General features: G+C 40.7%; 1 long non-coding RNA gene across 1 annotated transcript; it reads right to left on the bottom strand.

Annotated features, from left to right (window-relative positions):
* Nucleotides 1–311: 311 nt before the first annotated feature.
* LOC131506552 (uncharacterized) lies at nt 312–3,601 on the bottom strand. The gene is made up of 3 exons (XR_009259022.1): nt 3,261–3,601; nt 2,791–2,906; nt 312–459 (listed from the first exon to the last, which is right to left on the bottom strand). It is a non-coding gene; the product is annotated as an uncharacterized LOC131506552 (long non-coding RNA).
* Between the last annotated feature and the right edge of the window lie 3,134 nt (nt 3,602–6,735).

The raw sequence follows: 6,735 nt of genomic DNA, 5'->3' as shown, positions 1-6,735 counted from the left end.
TGTAATTATTTTGGTATCAAAGAGATTACTACCTTAAAAAGGAAGCAGAGAGGTCTCTCTCTCTCTCTCTCTCTCTTTTAAATCATTTTGGAGCAAACAGGTTATAACTAGTTGGAGCAGGCTGTGCTCTCAGTTAACCCTGGATGAGGATGTGGTGGGCAGAGGGATATTTGGGCGGGGGGGTGGGGGACATCTGGAAGCAGAGAATTCCTGCTGGGCTTTAGTCCCCTCGCAACCCAGATGATGTTAGTCATAAACAGCAAGGCTGAGTTCTCTCGATTTTTTTTTACTGTAGTGACAAGAAGACGGAGCAATCCACAACATTCTAATTGTTAACGGGCTCCAGGGGAAAGGGCTGGTCTTGGCGACTGCTTGACATGATGGCATAATGTCCGATGCCTCCCCAGCGGTTGGCCGTGTTCCACATTGACTAGGTAATAATCTGCTGCATGCAGCTGGCTGGAATAGATTAGAATGGTGAGCACAGACACTGAGCAATCAATGAGAGAGAAACATACCACCCTCCCAGAGTATCCTTCAAGACCGCCCAGAGTCACATCTGTCATTCTGAAATCCTGTTATGCCCAGAGAATGCTTTATTTGCAAGGTAGTTCATGTTTTCAAAGGTGGTGTTTGACACGCAGAGGCCTTATCCCACAGCTGCAGACCTGCATTTCTCGATAAGGCACTGAACTCATTTAGGCGTTTTAGGAGTTAGGGATTTGTGTACTGTTCACACCCATTTTTCCCCAGAAGAGGGATGTGAGTGAACTTCCCAATTCCTCCTGCCTAGAGGTTATCTGGCTTGGGTAAGGCATACTAAGTCTCTCGAGGGAGACACTCGTACAGAGGAGTCAGTTCATGTTTTAAAATGTGAATTCTAACAGTACTCAGGGACACTGTGTCAACAGAGGCCAGGAAGAATTTAAATTGACCAGTCAGCTGGCCCTATATCAAAAAAGATTATGAAGGGACGAAGATTTGGAAAGCAGGGTATAAATAATAACTCTTGAAGTACAGCTCCAATAGACAAGAGCACCACACCAGCTATTCACTAGTGGCCAGAGAAATGCAAATAAAAATAATAAGATATCATTTTATATCCATCGGGCTGGCAACAATAATGCCGAAAAGCTATTATATTTATCACTGGTGAAGATCTCTACAACAGAGTGTTCTTTCCCAAGGCCATTAGAAATGTAGCGTTAAACCTTTTTGAAAACCCTTCTGGCCGCTTCCTCTTACAATTATAATTACACCTACACTTGACCCAGCAACTTTGCTTTTAGGGTATACTACAGAAGCAAACATATGTAAGAATGTTTATTGCATTGTGGTGATGAAAAACTAGACAAAAAGTAAAGTAAAGCTGTAGATGATAAAGTGACTGAAAATATACTGCATAGAAACAAGATGAGCACTTTTTAAAAGAATGACTTAGAATTGTATCAGTTAATTGGAGGATAGTTCCAGTTATTGATGAGAAAAGGAATGCATATTCAGTAAAGCGAGTGTGATATGATCCCATTTTTTTGGAAAACTTCATACATATTTATGTATACATGGGAAAAAAAACTATGGAACGAACAAAATTTGTTATCAAAATGCGTGAAGAAAGCTTATTTGATATAATCACGTTAACAAACTTATACAAAAGTATATGTGGAAATAGAAATTAAATAAATGTTACGAGGGCTGGGGAGGTGAAGAACACTGCATACGCCTGGCAAAAAGAAACACATTCAAATAGCAAAGTGTGCCTTGGTCCACGGAGGCTGCTATAATAAATTACCACAAACGGGCTGACTTATAAACACTACTAATATCATCACATTGGGGATGAGGCTTCAACAGATGAATTTTAGGAGAACACAAGGTACAATGATGAATTTCAAAGTGAGGCGCTCCCGAAACCAGAGGGAAGCTGAAAACCCCAGGATTCTCCTGGCCATCTACCAGGAAGTGATGGCACAGTTGGGGAGGAGAGGGACTGGAACGATCCACCTTGACTATTTCAGTAGTCAAATCTAATCATACGACTCCCTCCAACTGACATCTTCCATGGCTCTTTATTATCCCAAGAGAAAGAGCTCAAGCTTCCTAATATCGCTTTGTAAGCCCATTCCAGCCTGACTTTCCAGGCTTATCCTTCCAAGACGCTGAATTGCTCACTCTTCCTTGAACAAACTTTACTCTGCCTTGTCACTTCGCCATGACAAATGCTCCTCCCTTTTCCAAACATAAAAAAAATTCCATATGTCCCTCAAGGGCCCTCCAGAGCCATGTCGAGTGCCATCCTCTCGGAAGTCACCCATGACTGCTGTGTGTTCCACTTCATGCATCCTACTAATACTTTAGACTCTCGATTTCTTTAAAGAATTTTATTTTTTATCTTCAAGGTGATACTTTATACATGTTTGGGTAAAGTATATAGGTAAATAGTGATGCACATTGTGATTAACATTTTGTCTTACACTTTTTTAGCTTTCCTAGATGTGTACATGCTCTTTCAAAAACCAGCATCATGTTGGGGTGCTCGGGTGGCCCAATCAGTTAAGCATCCAACTCTTGGTTTTGGCTCAGGTCATGATCTCACGGTTCATGGAATCAAGCCCCAAGTCGGGCTTTGCACTGACAGCTGGGACCCTGCACCCTGCTTGGGATTCTCTCTCTCCCTCTCTCTCTCTCTGCCCCTCCCCTGTTTATGTGCACTCTCTCTCTCTCTGTTTCTCTTCCAAAATAAATAAATAAATAAACATTTTAAAAAATCCAGCTTCATGTTATACATACCCCTTTGAAAAATTTTCATTCAGTAACATGTGTTGCGTATTTTCCATTACATCAAATATTCTTTGCACCAAAATATTTAATTACTTTATAGTAGTACATTGTCGGCTGAACCAACTCTACATAAAGACAAAAGAAATAAAAATATTTTATGTATCTCATATTGTCAAATATTGAACAATCTCTTGTTCTCATTTTTTTATTCATAATCATAATGTTGTGATACCCACTACACTTAAATGTTTGCACACATCTTTGTTTCATGCCTCAGGATAAATAACTAGAAATGCAAGTCCTAGATCAACAGACTTGGTTACAATGATATTTTTAATATCTATATTTGAGGGGATTTATTTCCCACATCCTGGCATAAGCTTTTGCCAATGGTTGTCATTTCATTTTTTCTGAATAAAAGTTTAATTCATCTGGAATTGGTGCCTGTGACAGAGGTAGTCTCCAATATTGATGCTTACTTTCTCCAACGTAGAAGTAAAAGGCCTGTGTTTGGGCGAGATGCGTAGCTACTCAGAATGAAATACATTTCTCAGTCTTCTTGCGGGTGTGACCTGGCCAATGAAATGCGGGCATAAGTGACATGCAATTTCAGGGTCTTTTCTCAAAAGGAGGGCCTTTATCCTCTCTTCGTCCTCCACCTAGCTGCTCACAACATGTTCGTGCTACGTCTAGAAACATGCAGAGAGTGGGCAATTCATGTATTAGATTCACCATTCTACCCCTGCACTTCCTCCACCCAGATTACAAAATGATCATATACAACTATCATATTGACGTCCTTGGATTCTTTCAGATCTCATATAGCAGATCTATATCCTAAACAATATAGGGTAAATTAAAGGCATAACTTTAATTTTGTCAAAATTGTGAATCCCGTCACCCTGAAATTTATTGAATAATCCATTCTTTCTCCTACAAATCTTTTTTTTTTTTCAGTTTATTCATTTATTTTGGGGGGGGGGGGAAGAACTGAAAGAGAGGGAGAGAGAGAATCCCACTCTGTTAGTGCAGAGCCTGACTCAGAGCTCAATCTCATCAACCATGAGTTCATGACCTGGGCCAAAATCAAGAGTTGGACACTTACCTGACTGAGCTACCCATGTGCCCCTCTCCTAATTATCTACATTCTTTTATTGTATTCCGGATTTGTATATGCATTCATATTCTAGGTACGTAGATCTTCTTCAGTTCTAGGAATACAGATCCGGTATCACTGTGTTTCACTTATTTTCTTTCTGGGGTTCAGTGGATACTGTGAGACACCACCAAGATCCCCCTGAGAGACTGAGGTATTAATTCCCCCCACTTACTTCCTAGGACAGCACTCCGTTAAAGAAAGTTGCTCATCCAAGCTAAACTGCCTCCTCCTGTGAAAAGTTGAACTCCATAACTATTACAGGAGAATAAAGATCCGGCTCCTTGTCTTCATTTGGGCAACTTTGAGGGGCCATCTTTGTTCCAGCTACACCCTCAGGGAAAGGAGACGCTATAGGCACCTGCCAGTGCCTCTTTCCTCCTCTTTCCTTGCTTTTTAACTCTTTCACAGGGGTTGATCTTAAGTATATATCCTGGTAAAATTCCTACATATGATTCTCCACCTCAGAGCCAACTTCCAAAGGAATCCAACTTAATACAATAATTTATTAGTATTTGGTACAGTAAATCCCCCCTCTATATGCTCCAATTTCCAGAATTTCTTGACTTTATATATATATATATATGTATATATATACATATATATATATATATATATATATTCTTCAAAATAAAATTTTAGATTTTAGATTTGTGCTAGTCTTTTCCTATTTCATTTATATCTCTTTTTATCTCATCAATTTCTCCCCCCCACCCCCACCCCCCGCTTTTTGGCTGTCATTTGTTCTTTCTTTGTGATTTTTTGCTTCTAAGCTTGCCGGTGGCTCATTCTCAGAGCTGTGATTTTCTTCGAGTCCTCTTGATCCCGTCTCCTTTTACTTTTGATAAACAACATTTGTATACCTCATTTTGGTCTCATGATCTTTACCCATTCTCATGAGAGGAAATCTGCCACGCTGCTTACCAATAGGCAAAATATATAAACTATAAGTGGGGACACCCCATTGTTTGATGGTTTCATCTGCTTTTTGGGTCTCTATGTGGAGGGTGACTGGATGGGTTCCTAAGAGAAATCTTCAGTACACAGGCAACTTCACCCTCTTTCTCTGCCTGGACCTCTGTTATTCAGTTGCACTGAAGAAAAGGACTTGTGTGCACTGGAAAGTCTGTTCTGTTTGCCCTCCTGCTGTACCCCCACCCCTGCCCTGCCCCTACATACATACACACGTGAACACAAACTATGCTTATTTCACTCCTGGGAATTGCATTTATATGAATAGAACATGCTACTGTTAGCCCCCACTCCTATGAGGAGCTCATACCTTTCTTTTATTTCCTGCATGCTTGTTTTCTGGGACTCTCATTGAGACATGTTCAAGCAGAGGAGGATGGGAGAATTCATCTTCTATCTTAAGTCAGTGCCCAAAGTGTTGAAGATTCATTAGCATGTTATTGTTACTAGTGCAACCCCTATGTCTCCTCAGTATGGGAGTAAAGAGGGTGGGCTTCCAGACAGGAGTGCTTCGGCTTTTTATTTCCAGAAATCCTGTGTAACCCAAAACAGAATCTAGCAATGTGAGGCTTAGATATGCTTAATTTTTAGTTCAGTTATATCTATCAGATCGCTGGTGGGGATCACCATCACATTCTGTCGTTGGCTTGTCTGTTAGCCTTAGCTTTTAAAGATAAAAAGCTTTTTTTTTTTTCATTTTTCTATAGCTTCACTGTTATTTTAACAGATTTAGAAGAGGCTGAAATAGGTTGTTACACAGATTTCATACTGAATGGGATTCCTGATTTTATTTTTAACGTTTATTTATTTTTGAGACAGAGAGAGACAGAGCATGAACAGGGGAGGGGCAGAGAGAGAGAGAGGGAGACACAGAATCAGAAGCAGGCTCCAAGCTCCGAGCCATCAGCCCAGAGCCCGACGCGGGGCTCGAACTCAGGGACCGTGAGATTGTGACCTGAGCTGAAGTCGGACGCTTAAACGAATGAGCCACCCAGGCGCCCCATCCTGATTTTATTTTTAAAATGTACAGCCTCCCAACCTGATTAGGAAATTGGAACACTCCATTTGGTCATTGGACCAATTTTTTGCACATCTTTTTTCTAGGCACAATAATTGAGTGTTTGGGATAGGGAACTGTCTAGGATACTCTGGTGCTCAAATAACTTCTAGCGTACTCAGTGGTCAAGCGGTAACGTAACGAATAACAACAACATGGTGTGATGTGACACAGTTTTGTGTGTAGATGATTCACTAGAATGAGGAGAAGGAAGAGACCGAAGAGACCGTCGGTGCAGGAGTAGGAATTGGGGTTGAAGGAGGAAACTGTTACGGAAGTGATGCAGTTGACATACATTCTCAAAGGATGAGTAGGAGCAAATTGGGTGGACAAAAAAGAAAAATGGAACTCCAGGTGGAGACAACAGTCCCTGCAAAGGTGCAGACAATGGAAGACCTTATTCGTCATGCTAGGAAATTTATAAACAATGGAAAACCTTTGACATTGATGTATGTTAAGCACAGGATGACAGGATCATATTTATATTTTACAATTTCCATTTAAAAAAAAGTTTCTTAAGGTGCCTGGCTGGCTAAGTCTGGAGAGCATGCAATTCTTGATCTCAGGGTCATGAGTCCAAACCCCACATTGGAGTCGAGCTTAAAAATAAATAAATAAAAATTAAAAAAACAATCGAGGCACCTGGGAGGCTCAGTCAGTTACCTATCCTACTCTTGATCTCAGCTCAGGTCTTGATCTCAGAGTGGTGAGTTCAAGCCCCTCGTTGGGCTATACGCTGGGCATGGAACTGACTTAAATAATTATAATT

This window comes from Neofelis nebulosa, chromosome 3 (assembly GCF_028018385.1).
Source record: "Neofelis nebulosa isolate mNeoNeb1 chromosome 3, mNeoNeb1.pri, whole genome shotgun sequence".
Classification (NCBI taxonomy): Eukaryota; Metazoa; Chordata; class Mammalia; order Carnivora; family Felidae; genus Neofelis; species Neofelis nebulosa.
The sequence above is the reverse complement of the archived record's forward strand: the minus strand, read 5'-3'. Positions and strand labels throughout refer to the sequence as shown.